Genomic DNA, 19,094 nt, shown 5'->3' on the forward strand with positions numbered 1-19,094 from the left:
GTATGTCATGGTGCTCCATATGTCTCAAGACCAGGCCCTTACATTGCACACAGAACACTAGGGTCTGGCTTCTAGTCAAACACTTGGCACAACCCTATTCCACACTCCTATTTCCCTGATGGAATCACTAGAGCACCCAGCTTCCATACATTAATAACATTGGCAGTACTATTTGTGGTCTAGTTAAAAGTCTGAGCTGGCAAAGTATATTTTGACTGAAAAGACACTGAAAGTTATTGCTTCCATAAAAGACATTGGTTGCATCGATTCCATCGTGCATCAGCTTAAAAAAAAAAGTCTAAATAGAAATGTCTTTTTGCCCGAGTAAAAAAACAACCAAAAAACCCCCATCAGTTTTCATGATCTAATCTTACAATTGGTTAAAATTTCTGTCTGTTGGTTGAAGGAAAACTTGGTTTCAGTAAATTTGTTTTTAATAAAAATGTGTTACCTATGATAAATATATATTGCTTAGGTCAAATGAATCTGATTGTGAAAACATATTGAGCAAAAGTATTGGTAGGGTTTAATTTCATTGCTTTTTTAAAAGAAGCTATTGAATGCTGGTTTGAATTAAATTCTATTTGTTTTAATAAAAGTGTAGTGGCCTGAGTGTACATATATTTGTTTTAGTGCCAGTGCATTGGATCCAATAAAACTATATTGGCTTCACTGCTTATGTCTCCTTTTCAGAGAAAATGGATTGAATGGGAAAATGAAACAGGCATGAATCACCCAGCCCCAAGGTCTCCGCTCAACTCTGGCATCCAAATAAACTAGAAAAAAATACTTTATTACAAAACATTGCTTTTAAATTTAAATAAGCTTTAATGTCAAGGATGCACATGAGGAGCTTAATTGCTCCCATAAAAGACTGCGGTTTTCTGAACCAAGCTTTGCTGTGGACAAATTGTGCAGCTGCTTCAGGCTACATAAGCAGAGATTTCACAGTAATCCAGATAACAGGCTGGCTTCTGCTCTCTGTTACTCTTGATGTAAATCAGGCTCATTCTCACTTGAGGCAGAGACAGTGATACACTATCTTTAAGCATCTACAATAGTGCATAACAAGTGTCACTGACCCCAGCACGCTGGGGCTACATACAAGTGTAGACACGTGCTGCACCAATATGTCATGTCTACGCTAGAAGTTTGCACTGGTGTAGAGACACCAGTGGCTAAAAATCTGCTGTAGGCATAGGCAGCTCAAGGCATTTTGCCGCCCCAAGCACGGCAGGCAGGCTGCCCTCGGCAGCTTGCCTGCGGAGGGTCTGCTGGTCCCGTGGCTTCGGCGGACCTCCCGCAAGCAGGAGGTCCACTGAAGCTGTGGGACCAGCGGACCCTCTGCAGGCAAGCTGCCGAGGGCAGCCTGCCTGCCGGCCTTGCAGAGCCGGCAGAGCGCCCCCTGCAGCTTGCCGCCCCAGGCACACGCTTAGTGTGCTGGAGCCTGGAGCAGCCCATGGCTGTAGGCAAGGCCAGAGTTCAGGTTTTTTCTTTTAACTCTCCCCTAAGTTTTCCCACATACTCCCCTAGAGAGAATCAGTCCTGTTAGCTGAAGACAGGCTAATGTCCTCTTAGGTAACTTTACATATAATTTAACTATTTGTCACATGATTGGCAGTTCAGGAACTGTCTACGTAGCATATCTGAAAATTTTCCTTACATCAAAAAGGCCATTTAAGCCAAAGGTGAACGGCTGGCTGGAAAGTAAGTTTGGGGTTTGTACACAATGGATTGATAGAATGGCACCCCCAGGAGCGGCACCAGGGTTTTTGGTGCCCTAGGCGCAGGGCCGGCTCACCCGTCACGCAGCTCTGGTGGACCTCCCACAGGCATGCCTGCGGATGCTCCACCGGAGCCGTGGGACCAGCGGACTGTCCGCAGGCACGCCTGCTGGAGGTCCACTGCAGCAGTCTGCTGCCCTCCCAAATCCTGGTGCCCAAGGCGACCACCTAGGTCACCTAAATGGAAGCGCCGGCCCTGGGCACCCCATATAGAAAAGAGAGTGCTCACTGGTGGGTGAAAAGAAAGGAGAAGAGTTTTTGTCATTTGGTTTTTACTGAAAAACAAAAAAATTATGTTTTAACCATTTGAAAAAAGTATCCTCATATGCTAGTTTTGGTCCTGCTTGAAGCTCTTGTGTTAAGCCATCTGAATTCAGATCAATAAACTGTTAGGTGCAGTTATTTGTAAAATTATTTTCATCAAAGTAATAGAGCCCCTGGGAATGTCAATAAATACCCCCCCCCGTGTTACCTAAACTAGATGGAATAAAAATGTGTCCTTCCTTTTCATGAGCCTTGCCAATGCACCTACTTTACACAGACCAAGTGACAGGAAAAGTCTGTGATACAACAAATCCTCAGAGGAGTTTAAATGGACACTTCACTTTGGGTCCTGTTACTGTAAGATAGCTTCAAGTTGAAAGGGGCTGAAATGGTGTCTCCTTTGTATTCTGCCTGTCCAGGTTCTTATATACTTAAATATACTGTATTAAATCACTGTCACCCTACAATTCATCCTGAATAAAAGTCTCTCTGTGTAGCTGTGCTTCCTCAGAGTGGAATCAGATTGTGTTTCAGACCTGGTCTACACTTTGCGGGGAGGAGGGGAATAGATCTAAGAGATGCAATTTCAGCTATGAGAATAGCGTAGCTGAAGTCGACGTATCTTAGGTCGAATTAAAATTACTTACTTCACGTCCTTGCGGCGCTGGGTCGACAGCCGCGGCTCCCCCATCAACTTTGCTTCCGCCTCTCGCACTGCTGGAGTTCAGCAGTCTATGAGAGAGCTATCGGGGATCGATTTTATGACGTCTACATGGGATAAATCGATCCCCGATAGATCAATCGCTACCCGCCGATCCAGCGGGTAATGTAGACGTACCCTCAGAGTCAGAATCTGCTTCCCATTTCCCTCTTTCTCAGGGGCAGGGTGGGGCAAGGGGTGGAATTTAATCTGCTGCAATCCTTTTACAGCTAAAGTATTGGTGCGGATTTCTTGCCCTTCTGTAGTGACTAGGGTACAGGCTGATGCTCTGGCTGGGTGCAGGAGAGATGAAGCCAAGGCTGCCAGCCCACTCCTTGCTTACCTGCATGGAACTGGAGGAGCAAGCAGTTGGCAACTGCTCTCCTGATCCACACAGGCTCTGGCTACATTGTGGGTAGCCCAAGCAAAGGCCTAAGAAGCTATTTCTGCGTCCTCCATCCACCACACAGACACACAAGAGGTCTCCCATTTCAGCCTAAATATGTAGTACTTAGTCTCTGATGATTTTTTTTGCAGTGCCCTAATCTTTGCTAGATCTCTCTTCATGGCCATAATTACCACAGTAAATTGTCTTAACAGGCTCTTTATAAGTAAGTGTGACATCAAAATACCCCACCCTGTTATCCTTAATAAACAACCCCGCTGTGAAAGTTTCCTTACCCTGCTCCTCAGGTTCTTTGCGATCAGTACCTATCTCCTCACAAGACTCGTACTGATTCACTTCTGAACTAGAATGCTGGGTAGCAACTGCTTGTGAGGTTAGCAGTGATTACTCTGGGCCGTAAAATCAAATAGTGGTCTTAGGGTGACTTGAATTCTAACAAAGGATATGATGCTGAGATGTGAACACTCATGGGCGGCAGATGAACCCCCTCTTCAGGGAGGCTAGACTCCCACTCCTTCTGCCCAAGGCCCTGCCCCCTGCCCACCGGAGCCCTGAGCCCCTCCTTACCACAGTGGCCTGAGCTGCCCCTGGCCACCCCAACCCCTGGCTGCCAGCCCAAGCTCCAGGCCGCCGGCTGCAGGTGAGCCCCTACCAGCTTTGGGGGCTATGCGGAGCGAGGGTGGGGCCTCAGGGTGGGTCAGACAGCCTGGGTCAGGGGAGGCCTTTGAGATTCAGCAGGCCTTTGATATTCACCGCCCATGTGAACACTGCCTGTGCACAGTGATGGAGAGGTCTTTCTGCTACAGGGAAAAGAAGGCTTCACTATTATCCCTCCCATGACAAGCCCCCCAGTAACCAATGCTTTGAGTCAGGCTGCAGCCTGCATTGCATTCTAGCTATCTGTGAACAGACTAGTATTTGGATAGACAGAAAGCTTCACAGAATGACATTGCTTTGCACTCAGCTTTCATGATCAAGTCACCGGGGGAGGGAGTGTTTATTATGACTGCAGAAGGTCAAGATAGTGTGTAGATTAACACAACATGTCTGTTGAAAGAATTACAGAGAAAAAATTACAAGTGGCCTTTTATCTTGTCCATTTAAGGACACAAAAAAAAGTGATGACACAAGAGATTGATACTCAAATGTTAAGGCAGAAGTACTGTGATGGTGGTGCTGGTAACTGATACAAGTAACTGCAGACAAGCCCGGATTCAGGGAAGGGTTTTGATTATCCAAGGCAGGGATTTGAGGGACAGCTGTGAAAAGCTTTCTCCGTCACTGTTTCTGGCAGAAAGCACTAAAGCAGTTGGGCAATATATCAGTTAAAGTCTCTCTCACACATTCCATCTGAAATTTTTCAAAGAGTGTTTTGCCTCTGTCATCATCAAACTAACAAATTCCGAAAGCAGCACTGGGAACACCAGAATGTAAGCATGGAGTAAAATCAAAAAAGCCTCAGTTAGTTATGCCCCAGTAATATCAAATCAATGAATTCACAGTTTGACTGCTTATGGCAGATGGACGAACACTTGTCGGTTACCTAGTGCTGAGAGTCAGATTTATTTCCAGAGCTTGTTTCTATCATTTCTTCTCACTGACATCGCAAGACAAAGTGTACATCTGTGATTTTTCAAATGGGAAAGAGCGCCGAATATTTTATGGTGAGCCACAATGAAGTCCATTGGCAAAACACTCTGGGACTTTTGGCTTATTTTTACTTAAGAATAGGAAGAAATGAATAAGCACAGCACTCTAATCTGGTACTAGAGATAAATATTTGCAGTAGCTTCTCTCTGTGGCACTGGGGGCTCCTGCAGCTGTTCTCGGGAACTGAGTTTCCAGAGGTCGGTCACATTGTGGGTGGGTGGAAAGTCGCTTTTCTACCCACAGCGTGAATTAGGAATAGCTCCCCAGGGCAGTGTGAAAAATCAGAATCTGGAGCTACTGGGCACATAGAAATGAGGGCAAATGCACTAGCCTCTGGTACGTGTCAAGAATGTATCCACATTGCCATCTTATGTTTGTTCAGTTGCCTCTCTGAAAAGAGTTGTAGAGCTCAGGCTGAGTCCTTGCGGATCAGTTTCTACATTAAGAAAAGAATAGCATTACAGCTAGTATCAGTTGGCATGATTTCTTATCATTATACTAATTAAGTCTTGGTGAAAAGTCTAAAATTGCCCAGTAAACTGAAATCCTTTATTTGTTAGTGATGAGCCAGAACCAAGTCCAAGCATTCAGGCAGCTCCGAGAGTTTAGATCCAAATTTGAATTTTGCATCTTGAGCCAAGCTCTATTATTTAGTTATCAGCAGGTCAAGATTGACTGCAACTTTGCAAGTTTCCCCACACTGATCCTTCTCCTCTGTCAATGCATTTCTTTTTCCTCTCGGTCTCTCTGCTTCCCTTTCTATTGAATAAATGTACCCCCTGAGGAGGGAAGAACGCTGGCTGCTGGTCTTTCTGAAGACTCTGTGGTTGCCTTATACTTGTGCTAGCATCAAGGTAACATAACAGGACTGGAATAAGCAGACAAGATCACAGCCAGATGTAGGTCTGTGTGGAACTTATGGGTGAGCAGCAGTAACTGAGCCTGGTCTGGAAACCTGCAAGCTATTTGCTTGAATAGAGAAGGGACTGGAAAGGGCATCCCAGGCTCTAGGCCTGATGAGCCCAACTCTAGACTGGACTGTCACAGAGTCCCAAAACCAGATCATCTGTTGCTCACTTTGGGCTGGAACTGTTGGAAAGTCTGGACCTATGGTATTTTCAACCTTTCCCTTTCCTGCCAGTCCCAGTAAAATACTTTTCACTTAACCATGTGTCTGAGTGACTATTGGGAGCCCCCAGGGCGAACGCATATAAGGACTAGCTGCTGAAGCACCTACAGTGTGTTTCTTTCAGAGCAATATTCCATCTCCCGCAAATGATAATTATCTGGATAATTTTCTCTAGTGCATACCTACTAAATTCAGTAAACAGTTTAACAGACTGACACTGTCTGGTATATAATGCTATCCTCAATCTTCCTGTATGATCATATCTGCAAATAAATGTCTTTGTGACTGAATTCCCATGTTTGGGCTTCAAGCATATCTTGCAGCTCTGTTTGGTCAGCCACAAACATTGAGAACAAAGTCGTCTTTCTGTTTAAAAAACTAAACATGGAGCAGAGTGAACGCATATATTTATTATCACGCGTAACACTCTTACTCACTTGAATTGACAATGAGCAGCTTATTTCCATTCTCTCCTGCTTCCATTTGTCATTGAGGAAATTCAGTTCACGGCTGTGTCATTGTTAGAATAATCTCAGACTTCTGGACACCAGTCAGATTATGACAGTCACACAAAACAAATGCCACATTCATCTTGGACAGGTTTTGCTTCAGAGGTATGTCTTTATTTCCAGTTGACCTGTTCTGCTGCTGACATATTGACTTCCAGCTGTTATCTCTTGTGGAATTTTAGGGCCTGCCTGAACTAGAAATACAATACAGGAAGAGGATCTAGTTCCAGTACAGTTGCCTCCTGAACCAGTCACAGTACGGTTGCAATTTGCAGTGTGGACAGGGAATTAGTGTGTTCCATAACCTGTCTAGAGCCTTGCCTGTCTGCTAGAAATCGATCCCCTGACTGTTGTATTTGTAGCACAACATTGTATTTGTAGCACAATTTGTAGCTTTATCTGGCCAGGGTCCAGGGAGTTAAGCACATCACAATGAGACTCAAAGCACTTATTTGAACAATAGAGGTATATTTGCCTCTATGTGCAGTCAACGTTTTTATAAAACATTTCTTTATTGCAATATTGCTAAGACTTAAATTTTTCTTTCCATCCACACAGTTAAAACTCTCATGTAGACACTCATCTCACATCTTGACTGCTATAGCCGCCTCCTGCTCCCTGGCTCCTGGGACATCCACCAAAATGCATCTGCTAAGGTTAATCTTCTTAACTTGAAAGCTTGTCTCTTTTTCACCAACAGTAGTTGGTCTAATAAAAGGTGTTACCTCACCTTATCTCTCTAATATCCTGGAACCAACACTGTTGATAATCGTCTTACCACGTCATTCTGATCATATCACCCCTCTTTCTGAATCCCTCCACTGGTTCCTTCTTTTCCACCACATCAAGTTCAAGTTTCCTGTCCTCACTGTAAAGGACCTTTACAACTTTGTCCGTTCTTGCCAATTGCCCTTCATTCCACCAATGAGGCCAGCCTTCACATTGTCCACTTCTCACGCAACCATCCTCACACTTTTTCTCATGCCACCCCTTCTACATGAACTGCCCTGCCTGAACTGATCCAGAGAACCACTAGTTTCTGCTCCTTCAAATCCCTCCTTAAAACTTTGATCATGAGAGTCTCAAGAAATTAGCACATAAGCACAGCCATACTAGGTCAGACCGACGGTCCATCTAGCCCAGGATCCTGTCTTCCAACAGTGGACAAAGCCAGTGGCTTCAGAGGGAGTGAACAGAACCAGTAATCATCAAGTGATCCATCTCCTGTTGCCCAGTCCCAGCTTTTGGCAAATAGAGACTAGGAACATCTCTGCCCATTCTGGCTAATAGTCATTGATATACCTACAAGGTAAGTTCCAAGCCATAGGAGCTTACCTTCTTCAATCTGGACAGGCGTGACTACCTGCCCTTTCCTGGTTACTCTCAATGGTCAGTCCACATCCTTATCCGATAAAAATTAAAATTAAATATATAGCAATTAATAATTTAAAAATAGAAATTAAAATAGATCCATTTAATAAATATTTATTATATATATGTATTTAAACCATCTTCTAAAAGGACAGATAGTAAATAGCACTAAATTTAGTCATGGAAACAAAAATAGCTAAAATTTAGTTTTAGCAAGATACACAGAATGGGAACTCCAGGATCTTTACCAGTTACTGAACATAGCCATCATGTCTACTGTTGAATATAAAACCAGTCTACATATATTTTCTTTAAAATTTTTCCCTCTGTCGATACCTAAAATCCGTAATAAATCATCATTTCCCTCACTCCACTTGCCACGCGCCCCAACTACAAACCCAAAGAAATGGATATTTTTACCTCCCGTCAACTTTCTGATCTCATCCTCCAGTTCGAGGTAGTAGGTCACCTTTTCTTCTTGAGCTTGCTCCAAACTCCCAGCATTATCCTCCCATCGCACTGTGACATAGACCACCACTACCATATCTCCCTTTACAAATACAATATCTGGTTTCCTCAATTCACCTTTACTATTTCTTAAATGAGGTTCAACCATCGCTTTCCAACCTAATTTAACTACCTTGTCTATTATCGCCGAGACCACTCTATTATGTCATTTTATTCTTATTTCCTTTGTTTTATAACATTGGCCCGAGATGTGTGGAACAGTCTCCCGAACTTTACCACACCATCTACAAAGAGCATTTATTCCACCCCTACCTCTCGCCAATGTTTCCCTCGTAGGATAAATATTTGCCCTTAATTGCAATGCCGCTATATATGCTGCAGATTTAACCTTATCTGAATTTCTAAAAATCGAATTACTAATTCTATCATTTTAAAAATATTTAATCCCTATTCCTTGACATCTCAGTTTAGACCATCTTAAAAACTCCTCTTCTCTCCATTTCCTAGGGTGAGGAGTTACTGCACTATATTCCAATATCTTATCAATAAGATTTTCTCCTGCATACAGATACGATAAATCTACCCAATTGTCCCTAGAGACGATATGCCGCCTCCATTTACGAATTAACATATTGGGGATTTGTATATTAAATTTCGTAAGGGCTAACCCTCCATCTCTCCCTCTAGAATAAAACAATCCATCCGTAATACATTGCGGCAAATGTAAAATCTCCTTCACTATCTTTCTAACTAAAACATCTAAATCATCTAAAAGGTTAAAAGAAGGCTCCATTAAAATATACATCTGCAGGATCAATAATTTTTGAGCTGGTTTCAAGGGAGCTTCTATTAAACTTTTACTCCATTCTTTCATCTTCTCCTTCAACGGAGGTCCACCCACCCCTATCCACGGATCTATCCTAGCACCTAAATACTTCTCAAAATCCCCTGGTTGGACATATTCTATCTCCTCCTTCCCTATTTTCCACTTCTCCTTAGGATTCACTATATAAGTCTTACGTTTAGTAAAAATGTGAAAACCTTTGGTCTTTTTCACATTCACCGGAAGGTTGGTACTATTACAAAACCCTCTAAAATACCCAGATTTCTCTTTATCCCTTCATAAGAATTACTTAAAATAGCCACATCGTCCGCAAAAGCCAACGATGTGACTTTATTGCCTTGAATATAAAAACCACTTCCTTCCAATTCCAATGTTGTTAAAAGCGGATCCATGGCAATATTAAATAAAATAGGGGACAGAGGATCACCCTGTTTTACCCCTTTTCTAATTAAAATAGACTCAGAATAAAAATCACCCACCCACACCCTTGTTGTGCAATTATCATACAGGTCTCTAATAATTTCAATAAAATGTTGATCTACTCCAAATCTTTTCAACCCAGCTATTATATGCCCATGTCTCACTGAATCGAATGCTTTAGCCAGATCCACAAACACTATGGCTATCTCATCACCATTGCGTTTGGCTCCTTTCATTAAATTATTTAAAATCGAAATATTCTCCTCACATCCGGAGGCAGCTATAAATCCTTTCTGTCTATTACATATTTTAACTGCCTCCAATAATCTTTTAGCTAAAATCTTGGTATAAGTCCTTATCCATATCGATCCAATCGTTAGCGGTCTCCAGGAGGTCAACTTCTTTAACTCCTCCTCATCCTGTGTTTTTGGTATTAAAATTATCCTATTTTCTTTAAAATCATTAGGGACCTGTCCCTCTAAAAACCACATATTAAAAATTTTCGTGAGGATTAAGGAGTCTAAGTTAAAAATATCCCATAAATCACTTACTTTAATTTTATCTGGGCCAGGGGCACTATCTCTTTTAATTTCCCTTAAAACATTCCTAACTTCATCCACAGAGATCAGACTCAGTAATATATCATTATCCGCCTTCTCTGTGGATGAAGGCCACCCTACTATACTCCCATGTCCAACCTCTCCCAAAATCCCTACATAATATCTTTCTATTTCCTCCATGGGGATCCCACACTTTACTTTATCTGGTTCATCCATTATAACTCGTGCCAACCTTCTTCTATCTTTATCAAATAGTATCTGATAAAACTTATATTTCGCTTTTTTCGTAGCATACTTCCTAAGCGCATTAGATTGCTTCCTCTTTTCCCTCTTTCTTTTCCCTTTATCCCTAATCTCTACCTGTTTTTTCTTATCACTATCTTTCCTTTCTACTAATGAAAAACGTATTTTTTCTAACTTAGCCCAACCCAGGGCTTTGGTTGATCCTTCCTTCAATAATTCTTCTATTCCTACCAAACTATTTATTATCTCCTTTCCATCCCTACTCTGTTTCCCCCTTTTACAAATTTGACCTACTTGATCCAATTCTAAATGACCTTTTAGTGGTAAAATCTTTTCCTTTGGAGGAGGAACTTCTAATATACTATCTATAATTTCTCCTACCTCAGTTCCTCCATCCATATCCTTGTCTATCACTAACGTTTTCTTTGCTAATTCCCGTCTTTTATCTGATATTTGCTTATTAGTTTTAGTCTTCAGCTCAAGTTCTATACATTTATTAATATTCCTTTTCCCTGCATACTTCCTCTCTAATTCTACAAGTTGCTCAATTTCCTCATCAGTCCATATCTGCATATGAGATAATCCTTCTTTAACCTTCCTTTTGGAAACCATAGCCTCCTTCCTCTGTTCATTCCTAATAATTGGGTGTCTATGTCTACAGTGCTGACTGAGACCCGACTGAGTATGGAACGCAAGCCCACAAACAGAACAGGTATGACTCTTTATCGGGGTATCCACCTCCCTGGGCGCACACTTGGGGTAGTGGCAAGCTATATTATGAAATTGAGAAGATTTCCCACATTTACTACATAATACCCGTATGGCCTTACTATGATGCACCACATTAATATGTTTAGCCCATCTCCCAAATGATGCTAAAATCTGGGGACAAATAGGACAATTAAATTTATATACTGGGTGTTCTAAATAGAAAACCCCATTTTTCAAAGAGCTACTCTCTGATGTATTAATTTTATCATCCATACCATTTTCAATATCTCTACTAAAACCCTTCTTCAATCTGGACAAATTAAAATCCTTTTGTAAATCACAATTAAAATCTACAGGTTCCCTAATATATGGATCATCAAAATTGCTCAAATACTTAAAATCTAAATCGATCTTGTCCATAAATAAATTATTAAAAGCACTCCCAGTAAAAACCATCGGTAAAATCGATAAAATCTCCTCACCTTGGTCCTTACCAAATTTCTCCTCTTCCTCCACTCTTCTATGGCTTGGAACTTACCTAGTAGGTATACCTAGTAGATCTTTTTTGAACCCTATTAGTCTTGGCCTTTGCAACATCCTCTGGCAAAGAGTTCCACAGGTTATTATCAGACTGTTTAATGGCTTGGTAAAGGGGTGGGTGGGATAACTGATATTGTTTAATTATTTTTTTTATTGCATGTATCCTCCCTCTCCCTCACCTTCTATATACTGCTTTTCTTAGATTGCATGCTTTTCTGGACAGCGGCTTTGTCTTCCTAGATGCGTTGACAGAGCTGCTATAATTCAGATATGGATGCTGCCATAATACAGATGTTAAATACACTCTAATACATAAAACATATCCAATGAGGTCTCAGGGGATGTGAATATTGTTTAATAAAATACAAACTCAGTGCTCAAGAAACAAAGGAAAGAGAGATTTCCCCCAGTAATAAACAGCCCTAAGGCTGTAGTGAATCTTGCACAGCTGCTGTGGGGAAGAACTAAGGGAATTGAGAATTGGCTATTTGTAGTTTTAAAAATTAAAAAAAGGTGGGAAATATATCTTAGGCTTGAGGGGCGAAATCACTGGGAGCAATTGAACCATCCCTCCCTGATGCCAACTAAGGGTAATTCAGCCAGATGGCTCAATCTTCTCTCCCAGCTGAGAATTTCATTTTCTGAGTTCTGAATAGGGGGAGTACTGCCTTGTTAAGATCCCTTCTGTCTGCCTATCAACCAGCCCTCACTTACTAAACTCCAAAAAGGAATTACTCATGGCTCAGCCTCTCTGATGTCATTTCCCAGAGCCCAGGTAAAATGGAGTCTGACTCCAGACCCCTTTGCACCTCTTGTGTGGTCACAGGAATATTTCATATCTGTCCTTGACTAGGTGTGTTTTAGGCCTGAGTGGCCATGAAGCCATGCAGTTCCAGATGGCTCCATACCATGGACCATGATTTTGCCTTAATGCCAGGCACAGTGGTGGCATTGTGATCTGAACACTTGATTACAAAACAGGGTTTGAAATAGCATAGGAATAGGCTTTCCCATGAGGTTCCTGGTATTTCCTGCATTTAGTCACACCAGAAATACCAATAGCCTCTATTGTGTAATTTTGGTACTTTCACTTGGAGTGCTGACCAGAACTGAGAAGAACGGAGGTTCATACAAATGAAGAACAAAGAGAGAGAGAGAAATAAACTTCAATGGTGGGGTCTGTTTGTGCCCCATTACTCACTTTGAGTAGTACCTTACCTATTCTATGTAAAGAGGCTCATAATTTCAGTGGAATTACTCCTGGAGTAAAATGTGTTTCATGATAAAGTTGGCAGAACTGAGCCCTTCATTTGCGTTTTCAGCAAATGTAGAGGTTTGTTTTCAGTTCCTCTGAGACCAGTTATCCATTTCTACTGTAATGCAGTCACTCTGGATTGCCTACCATTTAGGAATATATCCTTTGCTTGTTGAGACTTAAACACACATGCTCACTGTCAGAGCTGTCATTTTTTTACTTGCCTAAATAACTATCTCTTCTTTGCAGTGTGGTTGTAGCTGTACTGGTTTCATGACATGAAAGAGACAGGGTACAGGAGGTATTACCTTTTATTGGACCAATAAAAGATATTTCCTCACCTGCTTTGTCTCTTAACTATCTCTTGAAAGGCTAAGACTATAATATTTTGTTAAGCAGCAGTTCCTAACATTAGTAAATGCAAATCCAGAATTAATATTGTGCGTATTAGCTGGATGTGTCCACACTGATTTTTTTCTCCTCTTATCTCCAGAGGATAAGATTTGAATTTATTAAGTAGAAATGGACACATATCATAAAAATGTTTGGTGATTTAGAAAATGAATTCCCTTTGCCTATGCTTCTGTCCTTTTTTGTGTTTGCTTTCTGCAAACATTAGAATGATCAAGTTTTACTTGCTTGAATGCTCATGGAAAGCAAATTTTAAGCATGCACGCTCAAATACTGCCAGAGAGCAGAAGTGCCAGGTTGTGGTGACAAAGCTATGCTGATGCCTTAAGCCTAAACGTGCCTAATGAGGGACAACATTCTTCATCTACTGCTGCTGTGACCATTTCTCTTCATTGTGTGCTGGGCAATTAGTGTATTTGAAAGGGACACTGCTTAACACAGCAGGGATCAGGGTGTCCAATAATCCTCACCAGAGCCCTGGTACACAGGCAATTAAAATGAGGATCTGACTGTGCTCCTGGCAACCAGGACTGTGTGTGCATGTGCAATAATTTGGGGCGAATGTGTTAAAAGAAAATTTAATTGCAGCTGTGCACCTAGACAACAGATCTTACAGTGGCATCATTTTTCTTGGACCAGTGCCTTAGGCAAAGCCAATCTGGCCCAGAAAAAATGAATAAAATTCATGTATTCTCCTTATTTGAAAAATTCAGAGCCCTGGTGCCTCTTCATGCCCTTTGCCCAATTGTTAAAGTTACATTCATCCAATTAGAGTACAGATACAATACCATGTGACTTCCTCCACCATTCATAACTAACACAACTCACAGTTTGAACAGTGAATATCAGATACTTCCAGCAAATTCTTCACAGCCAGTCTAAGAAGTTTTAAAAAAAGAGAGAGAATAAATTGGTCAAGTAAATTTGAATTACAGATAAATCAGAGGAAATCACAACCTGCAGCTATTCTGTGAGGGGAAAAAAAAATTACCCACACAATGTAGCTTCTTTTATTTGTGGAGAATGATTGACTCAGTTCTGACATTAAGATCTTGCAGTGGGGTGGACTGTAAGCAGGTACTTTGTTTGCTGGTACAGACTTCTGATCCTGACCATCAATCTTCACCCATTAAAATAACCACTGCTGCCTTACCAAGTGTAATTTATTCAATAAGATGCTTTTTGAGAAAGTTGCAGGGATTCTTGATTTTCATTTGTCTTTGTCTGGATCTGTGAAATAAGTTTGCCATATTGTCCATTTCATGCTAATTTCACAATATATTCATATATTCATTTCAGCTATGTAATCTGGGAAGCACTCTGCTGACAGTCAGACATTGCAGTTAAAAAATGAAGATACACAAATCAGCTGAAGACAATTGAATACAATCATTTTATATAACAATAATGGAAAGACTAGAAATATTAAAAGTAAATGCAAGTGAGTTTAACTGGCTTTTAGGCTTGAGCCTTCTAAATTATTTGTAGAAGGTCCCAGGGCTGGCAACCAGGACAGCTGGGTTCTAGTCCATCCTGCTATTGATACAGTGTGTGACCTCGGGCAAGACACTTAGTGTCGTGGCTCCTAGAAAACCTGAGGTACAGAGACATTAAGTTCAGGGTAGGTAATAAGGATGTCAGAAGGATACCCAGTATGCCTCAGGTGCTGTGCTAACTCTTGGTAGGGACAAATATCTTTTATGCCCTTTATATCTTTACCTATCTAACTTGGCGTACACTTGGGGTTGCCACTGGGTTATTTTTAGGTCATTCCAGGAATATATATTTCTGCAAGTGCTATTTCTGGGAATTATGCCAAATTGGGGTGGATGACTGCTGCAGTCTACATGGAGCCTGCAGGGATATATACAAAACAGCCATTGGCATTCTCTTTCTTGTCATTCCTTATGGCCCCAAAGGGAGAAGGAAGGTCAGTTTTATAGGAGGAAAACAGTTTAAAAGAAACACTGCTTTCAGTGAAATGAAGCTGGACGGCAGATTATGGGGGGAGATGTGGAGGAACTACAGGACACTGACGTGAGCTACTAAGTGGTTGCAAGACTGTGTACAAAGGACTATCCGCTCTGCAGGTGTAGAACACTTCCTGCAGTGCACGGAGCTCTCTAAATTCCCTTAAGCAGCTCTTGCAAGGTATTGAAGGAGCTAAGCACCTTGCAGAGTTTGGGCCTTAGAAAACAGTGTTACTATTAATCAATTTTGAGCAAGAGACATAAGAAGAGTGGTGGTGGTGGTATCTTTTTCATTACCCAACATTCCCATTTCTTTTGTGAAAGAGTCTGGGGGAGACAGCACACGTTGTGAGTGAACATGCAGGGATCCCCAGAATGACTTAGATGCCTGAAAATACCAGAAACGTGCAGAGCTGCAGGCAAACAATTATACTATGGGCAGTAGATTTACACTGGTCACATACAGTAGTTCTGTCTGTTTTGCCATATTTGGACACTGTTGCTCCAAAAGGAATGGGATAAGCAGAATGGGTTGGAAGTAGGAGGGAAATGGTGAGAAGAGGGGACTGCTGGGAGATGCCTCCTAGGAAGCGCTTCTGTTTTGTGTTCTGCTTTGTTAAACAAAGAAAGATGAAAGCTATTCAGTACTGAGCTCTGTAAGGTTATGCTGGCCCCCTTATCAGCCACATAACAGCTGTGACTCCAGATCTTGTGGCTCAGATTGTTGAGTTTCTAAAGTTTTATCTTAGAACTGGATGCATGAGTTTGAAGGCTGTGAAGGCTGAAAATATTTGGATCTCAGTAGCTTTTATATGGTCAAATCTTATTGTGAACACAGAGACAATTTTAGTTCAATGGGTTTGCATTGATTTGCTAAGACTAGAAAGTACTGTTGTTCCTTTTTGACCCAAGCAACTAGTCAAATTACAGAGCCCTGGAGATGTTCCGGTTGGAGCAGAAATTGGTGGAGTCTGATATTCTCTTGAATGCAACCTTGCTTGTTTACAAGGAATGTACAACGTTCTGCTCCTCTGGACACAGGAAGAACCAAGAACAACAGGAGCAGTTGCTGAGCTTGCAGCCCCAAACCTCTTTAGCCAATAGACCCAAAAGTTCTCTCTCTAGCTTTTCCCAGAGTCACACTGTCATCACAGGCTTCTGCTTGGCTTTCTTGCCTTTTTGTCTCTCTCTGTCCTTGTCTGTTTTCAGTTTCTGTGTGTTCTGTCACAGCCTCCCCCCTTCCATCCCCAACCTGGTCACCATCCCCACCCTTCATCCACATGGTGCTGGTTTCTATTAGGCACTGATGCAAGTGTGGCCCCTCACCTGTCTCTTACAACTGTCTGAAATGAAAGGCACATTCCTTTTGAATGAGGCTTTAACTCAGCCGAGAACAAGGGTGCCATCCAGCTCAGAACAACACTATATGGCCCAGTGAACACGGTTCAAATAGCAAGTTCAAAATGTTATCAAGATAGAACAAAGGACTTTCACATGGCTCATGAACATAAAAGTAGCTTTAACATCCCACTGCAAATTTGATTCAAGCTAATTTTCTGTACTTTTGGGATTGGATATTTTGTACTGTTCTCTTGCCTCCTTGAAAAGTACCCTAGGGAGGATGTTACATGACTTCAGGCCTTTGAACTGTGTGCAGAGGCCACAAAACTTTGCTGTCCTGCCACACTGTTAACTAGCAGCACAGTATAATTAACAAAACATAATGAACTTTATTAGCACCAGCCTTCTCCTTGTCTGGGGTCAGGATTTTGCCCAGTGCATCTTATTAACAACAATGGGACATAATTATGTAGCTACCAGTATCATGGGGTGATTTTCTTTTTCAGTTCTTTTTTGTACAGAGATGCTACATATCACAAAACTATGGATCAAATATATCCTGCGGTCATAAAGGGAACTTTTCTTTAACATTACTCCACAAAAGAGAAAAAGAATTTAAAGGCTAAATTAACATTCTGGCCCAATATGGGTATGTGCAAAACAAATTTTGTTAAGGGAGAGTTTTATAAGGAATCTGTGTGGAAAAGATTTGTTATCTGATAGACAAGTAATGGGCTTCATCAGTCATGTTTGTGCATGGAGGGGTGCAGGACAGCAGGAGGGAAGGGGGAAGAGGAGAGAGAGAAAAGGAGGGAGGGAGGAAGGGTGTCTGCTGGAAATATTTCACAGACAGCCAGATTGCAGCTCTGCATTCAGACTTGAAAAGACACAGATCATCAGATACCAATGCATGCCACTGAAAACTGATCATAAATATTAGAGAAAAGGATACTAGGACAAAGGGAGTAACTGTGTTTTAATGCCTCCATTGTTAATTAACAGTGTGTGTGTCGAAACAACAAGGATAAAGAACTGAAATTTGTCAGATAGATATGTTGTGTGAAAGTCCTGCTTCATAACACTATTGATAAACCAGCTCACCTGTAAAACTGCACCATGGTCTATATGATTATGTATAGTATAGTAACACCCAAAATGTGCTCCGTGCTGAACAGATGTAGAAAGATGTGGTTCCTGCCCCAGAGATTGCAAGCCCTTTACTATAGTATCAAAGCACCAAGGGGCTAGTAAATAAGGTTGCATTGACATGACAGAATGATAGTGGTTGGTAAATAAGCTGTCCGCACTCTGATTTGCATGTGAAACAGATGTTTACACATTGGATTTGTATTCTGTGACAGCAGTGCATGGAGCACAGAGCTGGAAGTCAGATGATCTGGGTTTTCTTCCAACTCTGCCACCGATTCAGTGTGTGACATCAAATAAGTCCTTGAGAACAGAATTTTCAAAATTATCCTTTAATTTTAGATACTTCCTTTTTTGAGCACCCAGCTTGAGAAACCTAGAGGACACTTGAAAATATTGGCCTCACCCTTGGTCTACCTTGAAAATGGAGATGATACTGTGTTATCCATCTTCTAATGTGAGAAAGGCCAACTCTATAAATATTATAACTACTACAGTACATAGGACGTGTGTGTGTGTGTATACTATATCACATGTATCTCCCTTGCGTATGGTATATGTTACATTTTACATTTGTTGTTATGAACATTCATAAAAACTCAATGTAATTTAAAATATATTTTGCATTATCTCCAAAGGAGGTGCAAAGTTCTCATGTCTCCAGAATTTCAGCACATTTAAATCAGAGGATAAGCTTCTGTTCCTAAGCAAAATTCATGGATATTCTGTATGTTCAGAACAAAACGGCAAGATTTCCATTCTGACTTTCATTTCACATGATGCCAGAACTTCAGGGTTAAAAACAAACAGTGAAAATATCTTGACTAGATACAAATACTTTCTGGCTTCTGCCCTCTCCTAATATCACCGCACCCTTTAGAAAACAAGTCCCAGTAGGTGTGGCCGCACAAACATTTGTTAGAAGAAGCAGAAATGTGTTCTGTTGAAGTATTTGACTGTAATTTAGGTAATTGGTGAACCATGGCATCAGTGGGTTTATAGAAGCATCTTGCTATGAGCAACATTGCTTTTCCCCTTGTGATTCAGATGTGGGAATCCAATAAGAAAATAAGACAGTTCATCCATGTTGCAGTGTGTCATAAATTGACACTAACAAATATCATGTGACATGTCCTAAGTGACATAATGTGATGTGATGCATCAGAACTACATCATGTTCAAAACCCAACAAAAATGATTATCTGCAGCAGTTTGAATTAACTGTAGATAGATAGAATCTGTGAGTCATTTACTAGTGTTGTGACTTTATTAGAAATGGTGCAGCTCCCATCCAAAATACTCAGCCCGGGGGTGTGATTCAAAGGTGAATAGAATGTATGTGATGCCTAGGGTTTCTGGGTTTAGGTTGAAA

The sequence above is a fragment of the Gopherus flavomarginatus genome, chromosome 2, assembly GCF_025201925.1.
Source record: "Gopherus flavomarginatus isolate rGopFla2 chromosome 2, rGopFla2.mat.asm, whole genome shotgun sequence".
Taxonomy (NCBI): Eukaryota; Metazoa; Chordata; order Testudines; family Testudinidae; genus Gopherus; species Gopherus flavomarginatus.